The sequence below is a fragment of the Brienomyrus brachyistius genome, chromosome 2 (genome assembly GCF_023856365.1).
Source record: "Brienomyrus brachyistius isolate T26 chromosome 2, BBRACH_0.4, whole genome shotgun sequence".
Taxonomy (NCBI): Eukaryota; Metazoa; Chordata; class Actinopteri; order Osteoglossiformes; family Mormyridae; genus Brienomyrus; species Brienomyrus brachyistius.
The window spans coordinates 40,321,797-40,346,463 of record NC_064534.1 but is presented as its reverse complement, the minus strand read 5'-3'; the positions used below and the strand labels follow the sequence as shown (position 1 = coordinate 40,346,463).

The window sequence follows — 24,667 nt, the reverse complement described above, 5'->3', positions numbered from 1 at the left end:
AGGAGCCCCCCCTCTTACTCCCCTCACAAGCTGCCCGCCCCCTCTCCAGCACCATTAACACCTTTTGTTTTGCAAATGAATCACAGTCACTCAGCTGAAGTCATCCCCCAGCCTGAAGTCACTTCTTCAACTCAGGTCTGCACTAAAGAGTTTATCTAGTGATGTATTGTAAGGATTCACATGCTTTGATACATAATAATTTGAAATACAGTGGAACCCCCAAATCTACTACGGTAACCGTGGTGTCAATTACACAAATATATTTTGATATAGCAAATACATATATTTTGATGTATGTTCTGTGTCTACAACTATATGTGTAAATGTATGATGAAATAACATGTCATACATGTGCACGCATGTGCATTTCTGATGTAAACACTTCATGTGCCACATGGGGAAAAGTTGCATCATTGATTCATGAGTACAAGCTGCAGGAATATTGACAAAGAATGTGTAAATTTCAAGTATCAGATGGTATAAAGATAAAGAGCATGTGTGTGTATGATAGAGAGAGAGAGTCCGTGTCATTCAAGTGGAAGATACACATTTATTATACAAAATAAGCACATACACTAAAGATACAAAACCTTTTCTATCCACTAACAGTCATCACACACCCAATGACACTCCTTCCTACACTTGCGACAGGTGTACCTGTCACACTGCACACATCTCTCTGTACTGTGGTTCCTATTACCAGGGGCGCCGCTAGCAATTTTGGGCCCTATGACAAAATATGAGGTTGGGCCCCCCTACCACACCCATTCAGATCTCTGGGGGCCCCTAAAGGGCGTGGGCCCTTAGAATTGTCCCAACTTTCCCCCCCTTAGCGGCGCCCCTGCCTATTACAGTGACGGAGCACCTGACACTGAGTCCTCTTTCCAGTGGAAAGCTGAGGAACAGAAGCTTGTCTAAGCTGTGTCTTCATTTCTTTTTCAATCTCTTTTTCTTGCATAAATCGACGCCGAAGTTTCTTTTTCCCAAACAGAGCCATCTTTAGCCTTCATGCAAAGCGCAGCTGCAGTGTCCTGAGTTCTTACTTAGTGATTCATTTATAATGCATATATCGCGCTAATGTTATGCCATGGTTCTTTTACCGATATATGTAAATCAATTTATCTTTTAGCTCTAACTTTTACAACTGAATAAGGTTACACAGATTGTCGCAGACATCAACTGTATGTATTTATTATATCAAAAATAACCGATTGAATGTGATACGGAAACACACACGCACGCGAAAGTCTTTTTTTTATTATGCCGTAATTATATATCTGGACCACAATCTGTTTATGAATAATTAGCACTTTTGTGTGCTCATAATTGCCCATCCTGTTTCATACGTACATCACGAAGTGTTTGTGTTCACTGTGGCATTTCATAATCCCACACACAAATGCACACACGTCGGGAGTAATTTACAGTCTTTTGTGCGCTGATAACTGCGCAATGTTTCCCATGTAACATGTGAATTGTTTCCGTGTGAAGTTCACCATGGCATCTCATAATCCCACACACAAATGCACACACGTCGGGAGTAATTTACAGTCTTTTGTGCGCTGATAACTGCGCAATGTTTCCCATGTAACATGTGAATTGTTTCCGTGTGAAGTTCACCGTGGCATCTCATAATCCTACGCACAAATGCACACACGTCCGCAGTAATTTACAGTCTTTTGTGCGCTCATAACTGCGCGATCTTTTTCGCAAGTAGCAACGTCAGTGTTTACATTCAAAGCGCATTGTGCTCTCTCATAACAAATGGACATAGTAATCAGCAGTCTTTTGTGTGCATGCACTTCTTACGGGGATTACGGTCTTTGCACATTGCAAGTTGCAGGTTTTTCTTCATTACCTATAAAAATGCTTTGTCTGTCGGTACATTTATAATGCAAATATCATGCAAGGGTAATTTGGATGACATACATTAATTAATTTGTCATTTAGCCCTGATCGAACTTTAAAACTGAAAATCAGATTACCGATTGCTACAGGCAGTAAGCAAATGCATGTATTTATTCCATCAAATACTTTCTTGAAACTGAAATTACCGAATCAAGAGAAATGGTGTTTCAAATTATGATATATTAACGCATGTATTTTACGATTCCTCAGACCACACTGTTAGAAAACGTTTCTGTGCAGACCCGAAGCTGAAACCGTGAAACTCCGCTTTCATTTGCAAAACAATAGGTGTTGATTGGCGCTGATGAGGGGGCGGGCAGCTTGTGTGGGGAGTGAGGGGGGGGCTCCACCCGAGGTGCGTCCGAAAAATTTCGTTGATTTCAGGGATCGTAGTGTTAAAACTGTGTGTAAAAAGCTGTCTCTTTATCATTAACAATAAGTTGTAAAACGTGAATGGGGAGTGACAGTCTTCAAGTTTGTGAGAAGATCGCGCCCTGGTGGAATAAAGGCACGAACAGCTTACAGCACCTAGAATTACCAGGAAGTATTTAGAGTAAAACGGTTTCTAAAAGCTGCCTTTATGAATGAGAAAAAATATATATATATATATAAAATAGTAAAATGGAAGGGGAGTGATAGATTTAAATTAATCGTGAAGTGGAGCGCCCCCTGTATAAAGTAAAAGTGAGAAAAGCTTACAGCACCTGGTATTCCCAGGAGGTCTCCCATCCAACTACTAACCAAAACCTAACCTGCTTGGCTTCCGAGATCAGACGAGATCAGGCGTGTTCAGGGTGGTATGGCCGTAAGCGAGAGATGCTACCAAAAACAGCCCTTTTGCATTACACGCCTCTATACATGCCAGTTGGTCCCATTGGATCCTACTAATGTTCTTTTTTTTTTTTTATCTGACTCACACTGCAGCCCCACCATCCAATCGGCAGCGCCGGACCCACACCAAACATTCACCAAACTACTCAGCCGGCAGCCTACCACAATTATTCCATTCTTTCTGCATCCGCACACTTCCTTCTTTTTAACTCCTTTTCACTACCGCACAGGTTAATCGCCGCACGTCCCCCGCCGGCAAACATTACTCCTTTGCCTACTGCATGCAGGCTTCTCTTAACGACCCTCTGTTATCAACTCCGCTAACAGCCACAAAATCTCCGCCGCACGAAGCCCACTGGTAGCTGCTGAATCACATGCTTCCCCAAAACGTCGCGCTGTCAGAACACTGGGAGCTACACACACCAACAAGTCCATACTGCAGGCTGCAGCCAGAACAATTTTCTACATTCAAACATCGACGGCCTCTTCTCTCTAAAAATTCACCAGACCGCTTCTACCACCAGCAAAGAAGTTTCCATCCCTAATTCCTCTGTGATTCCCACTAACCTAAACATTAAGCTGGCATTGAAGGGTGTGAATTACCCCGGCCAATCTGTTCTTTTAAATACAGCTTTTAGCAAGTTTTGAAAGGAGAAGAGCAGAACTTGCTATGCCAATAATATCGAGTCTTCTGTGGCGAAGTGGTTTTTGCATAGAAAACAAAGCGGTCAGTTGAAGAGGAATAATATCAGTACTTTGTTTAAAACTGTGTGTAAAAAGCTGTCTCTTTATCATTAACAATAAGTTGTAAAACGTGAATGGGGAGTGACAGTCTTCAAGTTTGTGAGAAGATCGCGCCCTGGTGGAATAAAGGCACGAACAGCTTACAGCACCTAGAATTACCAGGAAGTATTTAGAGTAAAACGGTTTCTAAAAGCTGCCTTTATGAATGAGAGAAAAAAAATATATATATATAAAATAGTAAAATGGAAGGGGAGTGATAGATTTAAATTAATCGTGAAGTGGAGCGCCCCCTGTATAAAGTAAAAGTGAGAAAGGCTTACAGCACCTGGTATTCCCAGGAGGTCTCCCATCCAAGTACTAACCAGACCCTACCCTGCTTGGCTTCCGAGATCAGACGAGATCGGGCGTGTTCAGGGTGGTATGGCCGTAAGCGAAAGATGCTACCAAAAACAGCCCTTTTGCATTACACGCGTCTATACATGCCAGTTAGTCCCATTGGATCCTACTCCTGGTTTTTTTTTTTTTTTTATCTGACTCACACTGCAGCCCCACCATCCAATCGGCAGCGCCGGACCCACACCAAACATTCACCAAACTACTCAGCCGGCAGCCTACCACAATTATTCCATTCTTTCCGCATCCGCACACTTCCTTCTTTTTAACTCCTTTTCACTACCGCACAGGTTAATCGCCGCACGTCCCCCGCCGGCAAACATTACTCCTTTGCCTACTGCATGCAGGCTTCTCTTAACGACCCTCTGTTATCAACTCCGCTAACAGCCACAAAATCTCCACCGCACGAAGCCCACTGGTAGCTGCTGAATCACATGCTTCCCCAAAACGTCGCGCTGTCAGAACACTGGGAGCTACACACACCAACAAGTCCATACTGCAGGCTGCAGCCAGAACAATTTTCTACATTCAAACATCGACGGCCTCTTCTCTCTAAAAATTCACCAGACCGCTTCTACCACCAGCAAAGAAGTTTCCATCCTTAATTCCTCTGTGATTCCCACTATCCTAAACATTAAGCTGGCATTGAAGGGTGTGAATTACCCCGGCCAATCTGTTCTTTTAAATACAGCTTTTAGCAAGTTTTGAAAGGAGAAGAGCAGAACTTGCTATGCCAATAATATCGAGTCTTCTGTGGCGAAGTGGTTTTTGCATAGAAAACAAAGCGGGGAGTTGAAGAGGAATTATATTAGTACTTTGTTTAAAACTGTGTGTAAAAAGCTGTCTCTTTATCATTAACAATAAGTTGTAAAACGTGAATGGGGAGTGACAGTCTTCAAGTTTGTGAGAAGATCGCGCCCTGGTGGAATAAAGGCACGAACAGCTTACAGCAGCTATAATTACCAGGCAGTATTTAGAGTAAAACGTGTGTAAAAGCTGCCTTTATGAATGAGAGAAAAAAGAAATATATAAAATAGTAAAATGGAAGGGGAGTGATAGATTTAAATTAATCGAGAAGTGGAGCGCCCCCTGTATAAAGTAAAAGTGAGAAAAGCTTACAGCACAGGGTAATCCCAGTAGGTCTCCCATCAAAGTACTAACCAGACCCTATCCTGCTTGGCTTCTGAGATCGGACGAGATCGGGCGTGTTCAGGGTGGTATGGCCGTGAGCGAGAAAAACTACCAAAAACAGCCCTTTTGCATTACACGCCTCTATACATGCTAGTTAGTCCCATTGGATCCTACTCCTGTTTTTTTTTTTTTTTTTAATCTGACTTACACTGCAGCCTCACCATCCAATCGGCAGTGCCGGAACCACACCAAACATTCACCAAACTACTCAGCCGGCAGCCTACCACAATTATTCCATTCTTTCCGCATCCGCACACTTCCTTCTCTTTAACTCCTTTTCACTACCGCACAGGTTAATCGCCGCACGTCCCCCGCCGGCAAACATTACTCCTTTGCCTACCGCATGCAGGCTTCTCTTAATGACCTTCTGTTATCAACTCCGCTAACAGCCACAAAATCTCCGCCGCACGAAGCCCACTGGTAGCTGCTGAATCACATGCTTCCCCAAAACGTCGCGCTGTCAGAACACTGGGAGCTACACACGCCAACAAGTCCATACTGCAGGCTACAGCCAGAACAATTTTCTACATTCAAAATCGACGGCCTCTTCTCTCTAAAAATTCACCAGACCGCTTCTACCACCAGCAAAGAAGTTTCCATCCCTAATTCCTCTGTGATTCCCACTAACCTAAACATTAAGCTGGCATTGAAGGGTGTGAATTACCCCGGCCAACCTGCTCTTTTAAATACAGCTTTTAGCAAGTTTTGAAAGGAGGAGAAGAGCAGATAATATGCCAATAATATCGAGTCTTCTGTGGCGAAGTGGTTTTTGCATAGAAAACAAAGTGGTGAGTTGAAGAGGAATTATATCAGTACTTTGTTTAAAACTGCGTGTAAAAAGCTGTCTCTTTATCATTAACAATAAGTTGTAAAACGTGAATGGGGAGTGACAGTCTTCAAGTTTGTGAGAAGATCACGCCCTGGTGGAATAAAGGTACGAACAGCTTACAGCAGCTAGAATTACCAGGCAGTATTTAGAGTAAAACGGTTTCTAAAAGCTGCCTTTATGAATGAGAGAAAAAAAATATATGTATAAAATAGTAAAATGGAAGGGGAGTGATAGATTTAAATTAATCGTGAAGTGGAGCGCCCTCTGTATAAAGTAAAAGTGAGAAAAGCTTACAGCACCTGGTATTCCCAGGTGGTCTCCCTTCCAAGTACTAACCAGACCTTACGCTGCTTAGCTTCCGAGATCGGACGAGATCGGGTGTGTTCAGGGTGGTACGGCCGTAAGCGAGAGACACTACCAAAAACAGCTATTTTGCATTACACGCGTCTATACATGCCAGTTAGTCCCATTGGATCCTACACCTGTTTTTTTTTTTTTTAATCTGACTCACACTGCAGCACCACCATCCAATCGGCAGCGCCGGACCCACACCAAACATTCACCAAACTACTCAGCCGGCACCCTACCACAATTATTCCATTCTTTCCGCATCCGCACACTTCCTTCTCTTTAAGTCATTTTCACTACCGCACAGGTTAATCGCCGCACGTCCCCCGCCGGCAAACATTACTCCTTTGCCTACCGCATGCAGGCTTCTCTTAACGACCCTCTGCTATCAACTCCGCTAACAGCCACAAAATCTCCGCCGCACGAAGCCCTCTGGTAGCTGCTGAATCACATGCTTCCCCAAAACGTCGCGCTGTCAGAACACTGGGAGCTACACGCACCAACAAGTCCATACTGCAGGCTGCAGCCAGAACAATTTTCTACATTCAAACATCGACGGCCTCTTCTCTCTAAAAATTCACCAGACCGCTTCTACCACCAGCAAAGAAGTTTCCATCCCTAATTCCTCTGTGATTCCCACTAACATAAACATTAATCTGGCATTGAAGGGTGTGAATTACCCCGGCCAACCTGCTCTTTTAAATACAGCTTTTAGCAAGTTTTGAAAGGAGGAGAAGAGCAGATAATATGCCAATAATATCGAATATTCTGTGGTGAAGTGGTTTTTGCATAGAAAACAAAGCGGTGAGTTGAAGAGGAATAATATCAGTACTTTGTTTAAAACTGTGTGTAAAAAGCTGTCTCTTTATAATTAACAATAAGTTGTAAAACGTGAATGGGGAGTGACAGTCTTCAAGTTGGTGAGAAGATCGCGCCCTGGTGGAATAAAGGCACGAACAGCTTACAGCACCTAGAATTACCAGGAAGTATTTAGAGTAAAACGGTTTCTAAAAGCTGCCTTTATGAATGAGAGAAAAAAAAAATATATATATATAAAATAGTAAAATGGAAGGGGAGTGATAGATTTAAATTAATCGTGAAGTGGAGCGCCCCCTGTATAAAGTAAAAGTGAGAAAAGCTTACAGCACCTGCTATTCCCAGGTGGTCTCCCATCCAAGTACTAACCAGACCCTACCCTGCTTAGCTTCCGAGATCAGATGAGATCGGGCGTGTTCAGGGTGGTATGGCCGTAAGCGAGAGATGCTACCAAAAACAGCCCTTTTGCATTACACGCATCTATACATGCCAGTTAGTCCCATTGGATCCTACTCCTGGTTTTTTTTTTTTTTATCTGACTCACACTGCAGCCCCACCATCCAATCGGCAGCGCCGGACCCACACCAAACATTCACCAAACTACTCAGCCGGCAGCCTACCACAATTATTCCATTCTTCCCGCATCCGCACACTTCCTTCTTTTTAACTCCTTTTCACTACCGCACAGGTTAATCGCCGCACGTCCCCCGCCGGCAAACATTACTCCTTTGCCTACTGCATGTAGGCTTCTCTTAACGACCCTCTGTTATCAACTCCGCTAACAGCCACAAAATCTCCGCCGCACGAAGCCCACTGGTAGCTGCTGAATCACATGCTTCCCCAAAACGTCGCGCTGTCAGAACACTGGGAGCTACACACACCAACAAGTCCATACTGCAGGCTGCAGCCAGAACAATTTTCTACATTCAAACATCGACGGCCTCTTCTCTCTAAAAATTCACCAGACCGCTTCTACCACCAGCAAAGAAGTTTCCATCCCTAATTCCTCTGTGATTCCCACTAACCTAAACATTAAGCTGGCATTGAAGGGTGTGAATTACCCCGGCCAATCTGTTCTTTTAAATACAGCTTTTAGCAAGTTTTGAAAGGAGAAGAGCAGAACTTGCTATGCCAATAATATCGAGTCTTCTGTGGCGAAGTGGTTTTTGCATAGAAAACAAAGCGGTCAGTTGAAGAGGAATAATATCAGTACTTTGTTTAAAACTGTGTGTAAAAAGCTGTCTCTTTATCATTAACAATAAGTTGTAAAACGTGAATGGGGAGTGACAGTCTTCAAGTTGGTGAGAAGATCGCGCCCTGGTGGAATAAAGGCACGAACAGCTTACAGCACCTAGAATTACCAGGAAGTATTTAGAGTAAAACGGTTTCTAAAAGCTGCCTTTATGAATGAGAGAAAAAAAAATATATATATATAAAATAGTAAAATGGAAGGGGAGTGATAGATTTAAATTAATCGTGAAGTGGAGCGCCCCTTGTATAAAGTAAAAGTGAGAAAGGCTTATAGCACCTGGTATTCCCAGGAGGTCTCCCATCCAAGTACTAACCAGACCCTACCCTGCTTAGCTTCCGAGATCAGACGAGATCGGGCGTGTTCAGGGTGGTATGGCCGTAAGCGAGAGATGCTACCAAAAACAGCCCTTTTGCATTAAACGCGTCTATACATGCCAGTTAGTCCCATTGGATCCTACTCTTGGTTTTTTTTTTTTTTATCTGACTCACACTGCAGCCCCACCATCCAATCGGCAGCGCCGGACCCACACCAAACATTCACTAAACTACTCAGCCGGCAGCCTACCACAATTATTCCATTCTTTCCGCATCCGCACACTTCCTTCTTTTTAACTCCTTTTCACTACCGCACAGGTTAATCGCCGCACGTCCCCCGCCGGCAAACATTACTCCTTTGCCTACTGCATTCAGGCTTCTCTTAACGACCCTCTGTTATCAACTCCGCTAACAGCCACAAAATCTCCGCCGCACGAAGCCCACTGGTAGCTGCTGAATCACATGCTTCCCCAAAACGTCGCGCTGTCAGAACACTGGGAGCTACACACACCAACAAGTCCATACTGCAGGCTGCAGCCAGAACAATTTTCTACATTCAAACATCGACGGCCTCTTCTCTCTAAAAATTCACCAGACCGCTTCTACCACCAGCAAAGAAGTTTCCATCCCTAATTCCTCTGTGATTCCCACTAACCTAAACATTAAGCTGGCATTGAAGGGTGTGAATTACCCGGCCAATCTGTTCTTTTAAATACAGCTTTTAGCAAGTTTTGAAAGGAGAAGAGCAGAGCTTGCTATGCCAATAATATCGAGTCTTCTGTGGCGAAGTGGTTTTTGCATAGAAAACAAAGCGGTCAGTTGAAGAGGAATAATATCAGTACTTTGTTTAAAACTGTGTGTAAAAAGCTGTCTCTTTATCATTAACAATAAGTTGTAAAACGTGAATGGGGAGTGACAGTCTTCAAGTTTGTGAGAAGATCGCGCCCTGGTGGAATAAAGGCACGAACAGCTTACAGCACCTAGAATTACCAGGAAGTATTTAGAGTAAAACGGTTTCTAAAAGCTGCCTTTATGAATGAGAGAAAAAAAAAATATATATATATAAAATAGTAAAATGGAAGGGGAGTGATAGATTTAAATTAATCGTGAAGTGGAGCGCCCCCTGTATAAAGTAAAAGTGAGAAAAGCTTACAGCACCTGGTATTCCCAGGTGGTCTCCCATCCAAGTACTAACCAGACCCTACCCTGCTTAGCTTCCAAGATCAGATGAGATCAGGCGTGTTCAGGGTGGTATGGCCGTAAGCGAGAGATGCTACCAAAAACAGCCCTTTTGCATTACACGCCTCTATACATGCCAGTTAGTCCCATTGGATCCTACTCCTGTTTTTTTTTTTTTTTTATCTGACTCACACTGCAGCCCCACCATCCAATCGGCAGCGCCGGACCCACACCAAACATTCACCAAACTACTCAGCCAGCAGCCTACCACAATTATTCCATTCTTTCCGCATCCGCACACTTCCTTCTTTTTAACTCCTTTTCACTACCGCACAGGTTAATCGCCGCACGTCCCCCGCCGGCAAACATTACTCCTTTGCCTACTGCATGCAGGCTTCTCTTAACGACCCTCTGTTATCAACTCCGCTAACAGCCACAAAATCTCCGCCGCACGAAGCCCACTGGTAGCTGCTGAATCACATGCTTCCCCAAAACGTCGCGCTGTCAGAACACTGGGAGCTACACACACCAACAAGTCCATACTGCAGGCTGCAGTCAGAACAATTTTCTACATTCAAACATCGACGGCCTCTTCTCTCTAAAAATTCACCAGACCGCTTCTACCACCAGCAAAGAAGTTTCCATCCCTAATTCCTCTGTGATTCCCACTAACCTAAACATTAAGCTGGCATTGAAGGGTGTGAATTACCCCGGCCAATCTGTTCTTTTAAATACAGCTTTTAGCAAGTTTTGAAAGGAGAAGAGCAGAACTTGCTATGCCAAAAATATCGAGTCTTCTGTGGCGAAGTGGTTTTTGCATATAAAACAAAGCGGTCAGTTGAAGAGGAATAATATCAGTACTTTGTTTAAAACTGTGTGTAAAAAGCTGTCTCTTTATCATTAACAATAAGTTGTAAAACGTGAATGGGGAGTGACAGTCTTCAAGTTTGTGAGAAGATCGCGCCCTGGTGGAATAAAGGCACGAACAGCTTACAGCACCTAGAATTACCAGGAAGTATTTAGAGTAAAACGGTTTCTAAAAGCTGCCTTTATGAATGAGAGAAAAAAAAAATATATATATATATATAATAGTAAAATGGAAGGGGAGTGATAGATTTAAATTAATCGTGAAGTGGAGCGCCCCCTGTATAAAGTAAAAGTGAGAAAGGCTTACAGCACCTGGTATTCCCAGGAGGTCTCCCATCCAAGTACTAACCAGACCCTACCCTGCTTGGCTTCCGAGATCAGACGAGATCAGGCGTGTTCAGGGTGGTATGGCCGTAAGCGAGAAATGCTACCCAAAACAGCCCTTTTGCATGACACGCGTCTCTACATGCCAGTTAGTCCCATTGGATCCTACTCCTGGTTTTTTTTTTTTTTTTATCTGACTCACACTGCAGCACCACCATCCAATCGGCAGCGCCGGACCCACACCAAACATTCACCAAACTACTCAGCCGGCAGCCTACCACAATTATTCCATTCTTTCCGCATCCGCACACTTCCTTCTCTTTAAGTCCTTTTCACTACCTCACAGGTTAATCGCCGCACGTCCCCCGCCGGCAAACATTACTCCTTTGCCTACCGCATGCAGGCTTCTCTTAACGACCCTCTGCTATCAACTCAGCTAACAGCCACAAAATCTCCGCCGCACGAAGCCCACTGGTAGCTGCTGAATCACATGCTTCCCCAAAACGTCGCGCTGTCAGAACACTGGGAGCTACACACACCAACAAGTCCATACTGCAGGCTGCAGCCAGAACAATTTTCTACATTCAAACATCGACGGCCTCTTCTCTCTAAAAATTCACCAGACCGCTTCTACCACCAGCAAAGAAGTTTCCATCCCTAATTCCTCTGTGATTCCCACTAACCTAAACATTAAGTTGGCATTGAAGGGTGTGAATTACCCCGGCCAACCTGCTCTTTTAAATACAGCTTTTAGCAAGTTTTGAAAGGAGGAGAAGAGCAGATAATATGCCAATAATATCGAGTCTTCTGTGGCGAAGTGGTTTTTGCATAGAAAACAAAGCGGTGAGTTGAAGAGGAATTATATCAGTACTTTGTTTAAAACTATGTGTAAAAAGCTGTCTCTTTATCATTAACAATAAGTTGTAAAATGTGAATGGGGAGTGACAGTCTTCAAGTTTGTGAGAAGATCGCGCCCTGGTGGAATAAAGGCACGAACAGCTTACAGCAGCTAGAATTACCAGGCAGTATTTAGAGTAAAACGGTGTGTAAAAGCTGCCTTTATGAATGAGAGAAAAAATATATAGTTATATATATATAAAATAGTAAAACGGAAGGGGAGTGATAGATTTAAATTAATCGTGAAGTGGAGTGCCCCCTGTATAAAGTAAAAGTGAGAAAAGCTTACAGCACCTGGTATTCCCAGGTGGTCTCCCATCCAAGTACTAACCAGACCCTACCCTGCTTAGCTTCCGAGATCAGACGAGATCGGGCGTGTTCAGGGTGGTATGGCCATAAGCGAAAGACGCGACCAAAAACAGCCCTTTTGCATTACACGCGTCTATACATGCCAGTTAGTCCCATTGGATCCTACTCCTGGTTTTTTTTTTTTTTTTTATCTGACTCACACTGCAGCACCACCATCCAATCGGCAGCGCCGGACCCACACCAAACATTCACCAAACTACTCAGCCGGCAGCCTACCACAATTATTCCATTCTTTCCGCATCCGCACACTTCCTTCTTTTTAACTCCTTTTCACTACCGCACAGGTTAATCGCCGCACGTCTCCCGCCGGCAAACATTACTCCTTTGCCTACTGTATGCAGGCTTCTCTTAACGACCATCTGTTATCAACTCCGCTAACAGCCACAAAATCTCCGCCGCACGAAGCCCACTGGTAGCTGCTGAATCACATGCTTCCCCAAAACGTCGCGCTGTCAGAACACTGGGAGCTACACACACCAACAAGTCCATACTGCAGGCTGCAGCCAGAACAATTTTCTACATTCAAACATCGACGGCCTCTTCTCTCTAAAAATTCACCAGACCGCTTCTACCACCAGCAAAGAAGTTTCCATCCCTAATTCCTCTGTGATTCCCACTAACCTAAACATTAAGCTGGCATTGAAGGGTGTGAATTACCCCGGCCAATCTGTTCTTTTAAATTCAGCTTTTAGCAAGTTTTGAAAGGAGAAGAGCAGAACTTGCTATGCCAATAATATCGAGTCTTCTGTGGCGAAGTGGTTTTTGCATAGAAAACAAAGCGGTCAGTTGAAGAGGAATAATATCAGTACTTTGTTTAAAACTGTGTGTAAAAAGCTGTCTCTTTATCATTAACAATAAGTTGTAAAACGTGAATGGGGAGTGACAGTCTTCAAGTTTGTGCGAAGATCGCGCCCTGGTGGAATAAAGGCACGAACAGCTTACAGCACCTAGAATTACCAGGAAGTATTTAGAGTAAAACGGTTTCTAAAAGCTGCCTTTATGAATGAGAGAAAAAAATATATATATATATAAAATAGTAAAATGGAATGGGAGTGATAGATTTAAATTAATCGTGAAGTGGAGCGCCCCCTGTATAAAGTAAAAGTGAGAAAAGCTTACAGCACCTGGTATTCCCAGGTGGTCTCCCATCCAAGTACTAACCAGACCCTACCCTGCTTAGCTTCCAAAATCAGACGAGATCGGGCGTGTTCAGGGTGGTATGGCCGTAAGCGAGAGATGCTACCAAAAACAGCCCTTTTGCATTACACGCGTCTATACATGCCAGATAGTCCCATTGGATCCTACTCCTGGTTTTTTTTTTTTATCTGACTCACACTGCAGCCCCACCATCCAATCGGCAGCGCCGGACCCACACCAAACATTCACCAAACTACTCAGCCAGCAGCCTACCACAATTATTCCATTCTTTCCGCATCCGCACACTTCCTTCTTTTTAACTCCTTTTCACTACCGCACAGGTTAATCGCCGCACGTCCCCCGCCGGCAAACATTACTCCTTTGCCTACTGCATGCAGGCTTCTCTTAACGACCCTCTGTTATCAACTCCGCTAACAGCCACAAAATCTCCGCCGCACGAAGCCCACTGGTAGCTGCTGAATCACATGCTTCCCCAAAACGTCGCGCTGTCAGAACACTGGGAGCTACACACACCAACAAGTCCATACTGCAGGCTGCAGCCAGAACAATTTTCTACATTCAAACATCGACGGCCTCTTCTCTCTAAAAATTCACCAGACCGCTTCTACCACCAGCAAAGAAGTTTCCATCCCTAATTCCTCTGTGATTCCCACTAACCTAAACATTAAGCTGGCATTGAAGGGTGTGAATTACCCCGGCCAATCTGTTCTTTTAAATACAGCTTTTAGCAAGTTTTGAAAGGAGAAGAGCAGAACTTGCTATGCCAATTGTTGACAGAAATGAATAATGTGCTCTCAAATTGTGAAGTGTATATATGTGAAAGAGTTTGTATTGATGACCGATGGGTGGCAGCTGTGAGCTAAGCCGATGTTGTAAAAGTGTTAATAAAGTTTTTTCTTCTTGACGGTAAAGAGACAGGAGTTTAACGTGTGTGTGTCAGTCCTCCATAAAAGATGTATACATTCGGTTTAGTATAGCATTTTACACGCCATAACTGCTGTAGCATGTATTTCTGCTAACAGGTTATGGGCCCAGAGCAAATGAAAAGGTTTTCAACGATTATTTTTCTCGCTAAGAAAACCGTGGCAACATACCGAGTGCGTTTTCGTTACGTGATATACTAGAACCATGAGCGGACGGGTAACCGAGTCAAGTAGTCGCTGGTCCCGACTAATCTTTAATGGAGATGAGCGTAATTATGAACTGTGGGAGACAAAATTTTTGGGCCATCTTCGGCTGCAAGGACTGAAGGATACCATTTTAAGAGGGCCCATCCACGACGAGGATGAGGAAGAGGACGATCAGAAAAATGCGGAGGCATATGCTGAATTAATCCAATTCCTGGATGATAAGAGTTTATCGTTGGTGATGCGAGAAGCAACAGACGATGGACGAAAAGCGTTACAAATACTGCGGGACTACTATGCAGGCAAAGGGAAGCCGCGTGTAATTAGTCTGTATACTGAACTAACTTCACTCCGAAAGTTAAGCAGCGAAAGTGTGATCGACTACATCATACGGGCAGAGTCGGCCATCACGGCACTGAGAAACGCTGGTGAAACACTGAGTGATGGACTATTAGTAGCAATGATTCTAAAGGGACTGCCTGAATCATTTAAACCATTCGCGATCCATATCACGCAAAGCGAAGTACCGATTCCTTTTGCTGAATTTAAAACCAGATTACGGAGTTATGAAGACACAGAGAAAATGCGCGTTGCAACGTCTGACGACAACGTGATGAAAGCGCGGATACAGCCGAGTGCAAAACCTGCTTCGGTGAGTACGAGTGATCGGGGAACCGAGAGTACCGATATAGTGTGCTTCAGATGCGGTATAAAAGGACACATGGCAAAAGCATGTCGACGCAAACAGTGGTGCAGCCGGTGTAAAAACTCCACGCACCGCGACGCGAACTGCAGACGGAAACAGCGAAGCGACAATGCAAGACAAGTCTCAGAGGAGATGAGTAGCAAGGAATACGCATTCCGTATGAGCGAGGGAAACGCAGAGGTCCAACCGAGGCGCGACATAAAGCTGACTGGTCTGATGGTAGATACGGGGGCAACCTCACATATCATCACGGATATAACGAAGTTCAAGAAGTTTGACGATAGCTTCCACGCTGAGACACACTGTATAGAGCTGGCCGATGGCACAAGATGCAATGGGGTGGCAGAGCGCAGGGGTGATGCAGAGCTCAGCTTGATTGACAGCAAAGGACAACGCCAGACCACGACGTTGAGACAGGCGTTGTACATCCCCACATACCCACAGGACATCTTTTCTGTAAAAGCAGCCACAGCCAATGGAGCAACTATTATCTTCAAACAAGGGAAAGACATCCTTCAACATAGAGATGGTACAACATTCCTAATTAATGAACAGAACAGACTGTACTATTTACAAACACTGAATGATGAGTGTGTTGATCATTGTAAGAGTTGTCATGACCTGCAGACATGGCATGAGATTTTGGGGCACTGTAATTATGATGACATTCAGAAATTACAGGGAGTTGTTGATGGTATGACAATCAAAGGTACACCAGACAAACCAGTACTACCCTGTGAGGTGTGTATCCAGGGAAAATTTGCTCAGACGCGTAACAGGGAGCCAGATGTAAGGGCCAAAACAGCTCTTGAGTTAGTGCACACCGATTTGGCTGGTCCAATAGAGCCGGAGTCTAGAGATGGGTACAGATTTGCATTGTCATTCACTGATGATTACTCCAGTACGATTTTTGTATACTTTTTGAAAAATAAGAGTGACACAACGTCTGCAACAGAAAAATTTCTTGCAGATACTGCCCCATATGGGACAATTAAACGCATTAGGTCAGATAACGGTACAGAGTTCACAGGAAGGAATTACCAAACTCTACTCAGCAAAAATAGGATTAGACATGAGACCTCAGCTCCATACTCGCCTCATCAGAATGGAACTGCTGAGAGAAATTGGCGGACATTGTTTGATATGGCACGGTGCATGTTGATAGAGAGTGAATTGCCAAAAGATTTGTGGACCTATGCAGTACAGACGGCAGCTGTAATAAGAAACAGATGCTATAACAGACGCACAGGACAGACACCTTACTTAATACTAACAGGGAGGCGACCTGATCTCTCTAGGATGCAGAAGTTTGGGTCAGTGTGTTATGCCTATAAACAGGACAAAAGAAAGCTTGATCCAAAATGTGAGAAAGGAATCTTTGTTGGGTATGACAAAAATAGCCCAGCTTATATGGTTTACTATCCTCAAAATGGGAAGGTACAGAAACACAGATTGGTGAAATTCATGACCAAGACTAAAGTAGAGCGGGAAACACAGACGGACATTGATGACGATTTGGAAATGTTGAACGGCGTTAGTAAGACTAAACAAAATACCAGTGTGAGTTCAGGGCATACACAAGACCAGGTTCCAGTAAATGCTCCTGAGAAAACACAGCCACAGGCGGCTCAACCACAGGTAGATGAGACCGATAACAATCCCAGGCGATACCCCTCTCGAGTGAGACAGAAACCTGCTTATTTAAGTGATTATGTATTGGGAAAAGAGAATGATGACCAAATTCTGACTAACATAGATTTCTGTTACAAAGTTATATGTAATGTACCCCTCTCATTTAGGGAAGCTGTTAATTCACCAAACTCAAAAGAGTGGTGTAAAGCAATGGATGAAGAAATGCAGTCATTGAAAGATAATGACACATTTACCTTAACCAGCTTACCTGAGGGTAAGAAAGCAGTGGGGGGTAGATGGGTATATGCAGTTAAGAAAGATGTTGATGGGTCTGATAAATTCAAAGCACGATTTGTAGCCAAAGGATACAATCAGAAAATGGGAATTGACTATGAGGAAACATTTTCTCCTACTGCCAATATGACTAGCATCAGGGTAATAATGCAGAAAGCAGTACAGGATAACCTGATCTTACATCAGATGGATGTGAAAACTGCTTACTTGCATGCACCCATAGATTGTGAGATCTACATTGAACAGCCAGAAGGTTATGAGATCAAATGCAAAACTAATAAGAAATTAGTGTGTAAACTGAAAAAATCACTATATGGTCTAAAACAATCAGGAAGAAACTGGAATACAATGTTAAACGAATTTCTGATTGATAATGGATTTGTAAAAAATCAGGTGGATCATTGTGTTTACACTAAAGAAACAACAACTGAGAAAGTGATTATGGTTGTGTGGGTAGATGACTTGATCATTGCTGCCAGTGACGAAAATGCACTAAAGATTGTGAAGGAAATGCTCACTGGAAAATTTAAAATGAAAGACATGGGCAGACTGAAACATTTTCTTGGTATTGATTTTGAGCAAGACCATGAATGTGTAAAAATGTCGCAGAAGAGATATGTGGAGAAAATTCTAGAAAGATTTGATATGCAACATTGTAAACCAAGAATGACTCCTTGTGAACAGAATTTGAGCTACCATTGTGATACGGAAGTGATGCAACATGTCAAGAAATACAGAGAGGTTGTAGGTAGCCTTATCTATCTAGCTACATGTACAAGACCAGATCTAAGTTTTATTGTTAGTAAACTGTCTCAGTACTTTACAGAACCGACAGAAGAGCAATGGTGTACAGTTAAACACACACTGAGATATCTAAAAGGCACATCTGAAAAAGAGTTGTGTTACAGAAGAAGTGACAGTGACAAACTGGGAATTTATGCTTACAGTGATGCGGACTGGGCGGCCGATGTAGCCGATAGACGCAGCACAACAGGTTTTTGTGTGAGCCTAAATGTGAACGGTCCTTTGGTTTCATGGAAAACCAAAAAGCAACCAACTGTGGCACTGTCTACGTGTGAGGCAGAATATATGGCTTTAGCTGCAACTACACAAGAATGCATGTACCTAGTTCAGCTGTTAGAAGGTATTGATGGATATCAGTACGCACCACCTGTGATATATGAAGATAATCAGGGTGCGATTGCATTGGCGAAAAATCCGGTAAGCAGACAAAGATGCAAACATGTAGATATAAAATACCATTTTGTTAGGTCATCATTGAATGATGGAAAAATACGTTTGATCTATTGCCCTACTGAACAAATGATAGCAGATGTGATGACAAAGCCTGCAACAACATTTAAGTTGATTAAGTTTGCAAAGTTTATGTTTGGAGAGTAGATGTACACAAGAGAGTGTATATGATGTAAAGAGAAAATAGAACCTACTGTATTTTTCTTTGAAGGTGATAATGTGAGAGCAAGTGGGGATGTTGACAGAAATGAATAATGTGCTCTCAAATTGTGAAGTGTATATATGTGAAAGAGTTTGTATTGATGACCGATGGGTGGCAGCTGTGAGCTAAGCCGATGTTGTAAAAGTGTTAATAAAGTTTTTTCTTCTTGACGGTAAAGAGACAGGAGTTTAACGTGTGTGTGTCAGTCCTCCATAAAAGATGTATACATTCGGTTTAGTATAGCATTTTACACGCCATAACTGCTGTAGCATGTATTTCTGCTAACACCAATAATATCGAGTCTTCTGTGGCGAAGTGGTTTTTGCATAGAAAACAAAGCGGTCAGTTGAAGAGGAATAATATCAGTACTTTGTTTAAAACTGTGTGTAAAAAGCTGTCTCTTTATCATTAACAATAAGTTGTAAAACGTGAATGGGGAGTGACAGTCTTCAAGTTTGTGAGAAGATCGCGCCCTGGTGGAATAAAGGCACGAACAGCTTACAGCACCTAGAATTACCAGGAAGTATTTAGAGTAAAACGGTTTCTAAAAGCTGCCTTTATGAATGAGAGAAAAAAAAAATATATATATATAAAATAGTAAAATGGAAGGGGAGTGATAGATTTAAATTAATCGTGAAGTGGAGCGCCCCCTGTATAAAGTAAAAGTGAGAAAGGCTTACAGCACCTGGTATTCCCAGGAGGTCTCCCATCCAAGTACTAACCAGACCCTACCCTGCTTGGCTTCCGAGATCAGACGAGATCGGGCGTGTTCAGGGTGGTATGGCCGTAAGCGAGAGATGCTACCAAAAACAGCCCTTTTGCATTACACGCGTCTATACATGCCAGTTAGTCCCATTGGATCCTACTCCTGGTTTTTTTTTTTTTTTTATCTGACTCACACTGCAGCCCCACCATCCAATCGGCAGCGCCGGACCCACACCAAACATTCACCAAACTACTCAGCCGGCAGCCTACCACAATTATTCCATTCTTTCCGCATCCGCACACTTCCTTCTTTTTAACTCCTTTTCACTACCGCACAGGTTAATCGCCGCACGTCCCCCGCCGGCAAACATTACTCCTTTGCCTACTGCATGCAGGCTTCTCTTAACGACCCTCTGTTATCAACTCCGCTAACAGCCACAAAATCTCCACCGCACGAAGCCCACTGGTAGCTGCTGAATCACATGCTTCCCCAAAACGTCGCGCTGTCAGAACACTGGGAGCTACACACACCAACAAGTCCATACTGCAGGCTGCAAGCAGAACAATTTTCTACATTCAAACATCGACGGCCTCTTCTCTCTAAAAATTCACCAGACCGCTTCTACCACCAGCAAAGAAGTTTCCATCCTTAATTCCTCTGTGATTCCCACTAACCTAAACATTAAGCTGGCATTGAAGGGTGTGAATTACCCCGGCCAATCTGTTCTTTTAAATACAGCTTTTAGCAAGTTTTGAAAGGAGAAGAGCAGAACTTGCTATGCCAATAATATCGAGTCTTCTGTGGCGAAGTGGTTTTTGCATAGAAAACAAAGCGGGGAGTTGAAGAGGAATTATATTAGTACTTTGTTTAAAACTGTGTGTAAAAAGCTGTCTCTTTATCATTAACAATAAGTTGTAAAACGTGAATGGGGAGTGACAGTCTTCAAGTTTGTGAGAAGATCGCGCCCTGGTGGAATAAAGGCACGAACAGCTTACAGCACCTAGAATTACCAGGAAGTATTTAGAGTAAAACGGTTTCTAAAAGCTGCCTTTATGAATGAGAGAAAAAAAAATATATATATATAAAATAGTAAAATGGAAGGGGAGTGATAGATTTAAATTAATCGTGAAGTGGAGCGCCCCCTGTATAAAGTAAAAGTGAGAAAGGCTTACAGCACCTGGTATTCCCAGGAGGTCTCCCATCCAAGTACTAACCAGACCCTACCCTGCTTGGCTTCCGAGATCAGACGAGATCAGGCGTGTTCAGGGTGGTATGGCCGTAAGCGAGAGATGCTACCAAAAACAGCCCTTTTGCATTAGACGCGTCTATACATGCCAGTTAGTCCCATTGGATCCTACTCCTGGTTTTTTTTTTTTTTTTATCTGACTCACACTGCAGCCCCACCATCCAATCGGCAGCGCCGGACCCACACCAAACATTCACCAAACTACTCAGCCGGCAGCCTACCACAATTATTCCATTCTTTCCGCATCCGCACACTTCCTTCTTTTTAACTCCTTTTCACTACCGCACAGGTTAATCGCCGCACGTCCCCCGCCGGCAAACATTACTCCTTTGCCTACTGCATGCAGGCTTCTCTTAACGACCCTCTGTTATCAACTCCGCTAACAGCCACAAAATCTCCGCCGCACGAAGCCCACTGGTAGCTGCTGAATCACATGCTTCCCCAAAACGTCGCGCTGTCAGAACACTGGGTGCTACACACACCAACAAGTCCATACTGCAGGCTGCAGCCAGAACAATTTTCTACATTCAAACATCGACGGCCTCTTCTCTCTAAAAATTCACCAGACCGCTTCTACCACCAGCAAAGAAGTTTCCATCCCTAATTCCTCTGTGATTCCCACTAACCTAAACATTAAGCTGGCATTGAAGGGTGTGAATTACCCCGGCCAATCTGTTCTTTTAAATACAGCTTTTAGCAAGTTTTTTAAGTAGAAGAGCAGAACTTGCTATGCCAATAATATCGAGTCTTCTGTGGCGAAGTAGTTTTTGCATAGAAAACAAAGCAGGGAGTTGAAGAGGAATTATATTAGTACTTTGTTTAAAACTGTGTGTAAAAAGCTGTCTCTTTATCATTAACAATAAGTTGTAAAACGTGAATGGGGAGTGACAGTCTTCAAGTTTGTGAGAAGATCGCGCCCTGGTGGAATAAAGGCACGAACAGCTTACAGCACCTAGAATTACCAGGAAGTATTTATAGTAAAACGGTGTGTAAAAGCTGCCTTTATGAATGAGAGAAATATATATATATATATAAAATAGTAAAATGGAAGGGGAGTGATAGATTTAAATTAATCGTGAAGTGGAGCGCCCCCTGTATAAAGTAAAAGTGAGAAAGGCTTACAGCACCTGGTATTCCCAGGAGGTCTCCCATCCAAGTACTAACCAGACCCTACCCTGCTTGGCTTCCGAGATCAGACGAGATCAGGCCTGTTCAGGGTGGTATGGCCGTAAGCTAGAGATGCTACCAAAAACAGCCCTTTTGCATTACACGCGTCTATACATGCCAGTTAGTCCCATTGGATCCTACTCCTGGTTTTTTTTTTTTTTTATCTGACTCACACTGCAGCCCCACCATCCAATCGGCAGCGCCGGACCCACACCAAACATTCACCAAACTACTCAGCCGGCAGCCTACCACAATTATTCCATTCTTTCCGCATCCGCACACTTCCTTCTTTTTAACTCCTTTTCACTACCGCACAGGTTAATCGCCGCACGTCCCCCGCCAGCAAACATTACTCCTTTGCCTACTGCATGTAGGCTTCTCTTAACGATCCTCTGTTATCAACTCCGCTAACAGCCACAAAATCTCCGCCGCACGAAGCCCACTGGTAGCTGCTGAATCACATGCTTCCCCAAAACGTCGCGCTGTCAGAACACTGGGAGCTACACACACCAACAAGTCCATACTGCAGGCTGCAGCCAGAACAATTTTCTACATTCAAACATCGACGGCCTCTTCTCTCTAAAAATTCACCAGACCGCTTCTACCACCAGCAAAGAAGTTTCCATCCCTAATTCCTCTGTGATTCCCACTAACCTAAACATTAAGCTGGCATTGAAGGGTGTGAATTACCCCGGCCAATCTGTTCTTTTAAATACAGCTTTTAGCAAGTTTTGAAAGGAGAAGAGCAGAACTTGCCATGCCAATAATATCGAGTCTTCTGTGGCGAAGTGGTTTTTGCATAGAAAACAAAGCGGTCAGTTGAAGAGGAATAATATCAGTACTTTGTTTAAAACTGTGTGTAAAAAGCTGTCTCTTTATCATTAACAATAAGTTGTAAAACGTGAATGGGGAGTGACAGTCTTCAAGTTTGTGAGAAGATCGCTCCCTGGTGGAATAAAGGCACGAACAGCTTACAGCACCTAGAATTACCAGGAAGTATTTAGAGTAAAACGGTTTCTAAAAGCTGCCTTTAGGAATGAGAGAAAAAAAAAATATATATATATAAAATAGTAAAATGGAAGGGGAGTGATAGATTTAAATTAATCGTGAAGTGGAGCGCCCCCTGTATAAAGTAAAAGTGAGAAAGGCTTATAGCACCTGGTATTCCCAGGAGGTCTCCCATCCAAGTACTAACCAGACCCTACCCTGCTTGGCTTCCGAGATCAGACAAGATCGGGCGTGTTCAGGGTGGTATGGCCATAAGCGAGAGATGCTACCAAAAACAGCCCTTTTGCATTACACGCGTCTATACATGCCAGTTAGTCCCATTGGATCCTACTCCTGGTTTTATTTTTTTTTTTATCTGACTCACACTGCAGCCCCACCATCCAATCGGCAGCGCCGGATCCACACCAAACATTCACCAAACTACTCAGCCGGCAGCCTACCACAATTATTCCATTCTTTCCGCATCTGCACACTTCCTTCTTTTTAACTCCTTTTCACTACCGCACAGGTTAATCGCCGCACGTCCCCCGCCGGCAAACATTACTCCTTTGCCTACTGCATGCAGGCTTCTCTTAACGACCCTCTGTTATCAACTCCGCTAACAGCCACAAAATCTCCGCCGCACGAAGCCCACTGGTAGCTGCTGAATCACATGCTTCCCCAAAACGTCGCGCTGTCAGAACACTGGGAGCTACACACACCAACAAGTCCATACTGCAGGCTGCAGCCAGAACTATTTTCTACATTCAAACATCGACGGCCTCTTCTCTCTAAAAATTCACCAGACCGCTTCTACCACCAGCAAAGAAGTTTCCATCCCTAATTCCTCTGTGATTCCCACTAACCTAAACATTAAGCTGGCATTGAAGGGTGTGAATTACCCCGGCCAATCTGTTCTTTTAAATACAGCTTTTAGCAAGTTTTGAAAGGAGAAGAGCAGAACTTGCTATGCCAATAATATCGAGTCTTCTGTGGCGAAGTGGTTTTTGCATAGAAAACAAAGCGGTCAGTTGAAGAGGAATAATATCAGTACTTTGTTTAAAACTGTGTGTAAAAAGCTGTCTCTTTATCATTAACAATAAGTTGTAAAACGTGAATGGGGAGTGACAGTCTTCAAGTTTGTGAGAAGATCGCGCCCTGGTGGAATCAAGGCACGAACAGCTTACAGCACCTAGAATTACCAGGAAGTATTTAGAGTAAAACGGTTTCTAAAAGCTGCCTTTATGAATGAGAGAAAAAAAAAAATATATATATAAAATAGTAAAATGGAAGGGGAGTGATAGATTTAAATTAATCGTGAAGTGGAGCGCCCCCTGTATAAAGTAAAAGTGAGAAAAGCTTACAGCACCTGGTATTCCCAGGTGGTCTCCCATCCAAGTACTAACCAGACCCTACCCTGCTTAGCTTCCAAGATCAGACGAGATCAGGCGTGTTCAGGGTGGTATGGCCGTAAGCGAGAGATGCTACCAAAAACAGCCCTTTTGCATTACACGCCTCTATACATGCCAGTTGGTCCCATTGGATACTACTAATGTTCTTTTTTTTTTTTATCTGACTCACACTGCAGCCCCACCATCCAATCGGCAGCGCCGGACCCACACCAAACATTCACCAAACTACTCAGCCGGCAGCCTACCACAATTATTCCATTCTTTCCGCATCCGCACACTTCCTTCTTTTTAACTCCTTTTCACTACCGCACAGGTTAATCGCCGCACGTCCCCCGCCGGCAAACATTACTCCTTTGCCTACTGCATGCAGGCTTCTCTTAACGACCCTCTGTTATCAACTCCGCTAACAGCCACAAAATCTCCGCCGCACGAAGCCCACTGGTAGCTGCTGAATCACATGCTTCCCCAAAACGTCGCGCTGTCAGAACACTGGGAGCTACACACACCAACAAGT

At 43.6% G+C, this 24,667-nt stretch overlaps 13 non-coding genes and 2 pseudogenes across 13 annotated transcripts; all 15 read right to left on the bottom strand.

Annotated features, from left to right (window-relative positions):
- Positions 1-2,600: 2,600 nt before the first annotated feature.
- LOC125731486 (5S ribosomal RNA) lies at positions 2,601-2,719 on the bottom strand (annotated as a pseudogene).
- Positions 2,720-3,796: 1,077 nt separating this feature from the next.
- On the bottom strand, positions 3,797-3,915 carry LOC125732406 (5S ribosomal RNA). Its single transcript, XR_007391787.1, has one exon. It is a non-coding gene; the product is annotated as a 5S ribosomal RNA (ribosomal RNA).
- Positions 3,916-4,988: 1,073 nt separating this feature from the next.
- On the bottom strand, positions 4,989-5,107 carry LOC125732062 (5S ribosomal RNA; annotated as a pseudogene).
- Positions 5,108-6,183: 1,076 nt separating this feature from the next.
- Positions 6,184-6,302, bottom strand: LOC125737161 (5S ribosomal RNA). Its single transcript, XR_007396427.1, has one exon. It is a non-coding gene; the product is annotated as a 5S ribosomal RNA (ribosomal RNA).
- A 1,078-nt stretch (positions 6,303-7,380) lies between these two features.
- Positions 7,381-7,499, bottom strand: LOC125732948 (5S ribosomal RNA). The gene has a single exon (XR_007392310.1). It is a non-coding gene; the product is annotated as a 5S ribosomal RNA (ribosomal RNA).
- Positions 7,500-8,576: 1,077 nt separating this feature from the next.
- Positions 8,577-8,695, bottom strand: LOC125733399 (5S ribosomal RNA). Its single transcript, XR_007392745.1, has one exon. It is a non-coding gene; the product is annotated as a 5S ribosomal RNA (ribosomal RNA).
- Positions 8,696-9,772: 1,077 nt separating this feature from the next.
- Positions 9,773-9,891, bottom strand: LOC125734037 (5S ribosomal RNA). Its single transcript, XR_007393365.1, has one exon. It is a non-coding gene; the product is annotated as a 5S ribosomal RNA (ribosomal RNA).
- Positions 9,892-10,972: 1,081 nt separating this feature from the next.
- On the bottom strand, positions 10,973-11,091 carry LOC125733758 (5S ribosomal RNA). Its single transcript, XR_007393095.1, has one exon. It is a non-coding gene; the product is annotated as a 5S ribosomal RNA (ribosomal RNA).
- A 1,084-nt stretch (positions 11,092-12,175) lies between these two features.
- On the bottom strand, positions 12,176-12,294 carry LOC125732502 (5S ribosomal RNA). The gene has a single exon (XR_007391881.1). It is a non-coding gene; the product is annotated as a 5S ribosomal RNA (ribosomal RNA).
- Positions 12,295-13,374: 1,080 nt separating this feature from the next.
- LOC125735066 (5S ribosomal RNA) lies at positions 13,375-13,493 on the bottom strand. Its single transcript, XR_007394365.1, has one exon. It is a non-coding gene; the product is annotated as a 5S ribosomal RNA (ribosomal RNA).
- Positions 13,494-19,308: 5,815 nt separating this feature from the next.
- On the bottom strand, positions 19,309-19,427 carry LOC125732405 (5S ribosomal RNA). Its single transcript, XR_007391786.1, has one exon. It is a non-coding gene; the product is annotated as a 5S ribosomal RNA (ribosomal RNA).
- Positions 19,428-20,506: 1,079 nt separating this feature from the next.
- On the bottom strand, positions 20,507-20,625 carry LOC125733757 (5S ribosomal RNA). Its single transcript, XR_007393094.1, has one exon. It is a non-coding gene; the product is annotated as a 5S ribosomal RNA (ribosomal RNA).
- A 1,077-nt stretch (positions 20,626-21,702) lies between these two features.
- LOC125736080 (5S ribosomal RNA) lies at positions 21,703-21,821 on the bottom strand. The gene has a single exon (XR_007395363.1). It is a non-coding gene; the product is annotated as a 5S ribosomal RNA (ribosomal RNA).
- Positions 21,822-22,900: 1,079 nt separating this feature from the next.
- LOC125735166 (5S ribosomal RNA) lies at positions 22,901-23,019 on the bottom strand. Its single transcript, XR_007394466.1, has one exon. It is a non-coding gene; the product is annotated as a 5S ribosomal RNA (ribosomal RNA).
- A 1,079-nt stretch (positions 23,020-24,098) lies between these two features.
- LOC125734558 (5S ribosomal RNA) lies at positions 24,099-24,217 on the bottom strand. Its single transcript, XR_007393866.1, has one exon. It is a non-coding gene; the product is annotated as a 5S ribosomal RNA (ribosomal RNA).
- Positions 24,218-24,667: the final 450 nt, after the last annotated feature.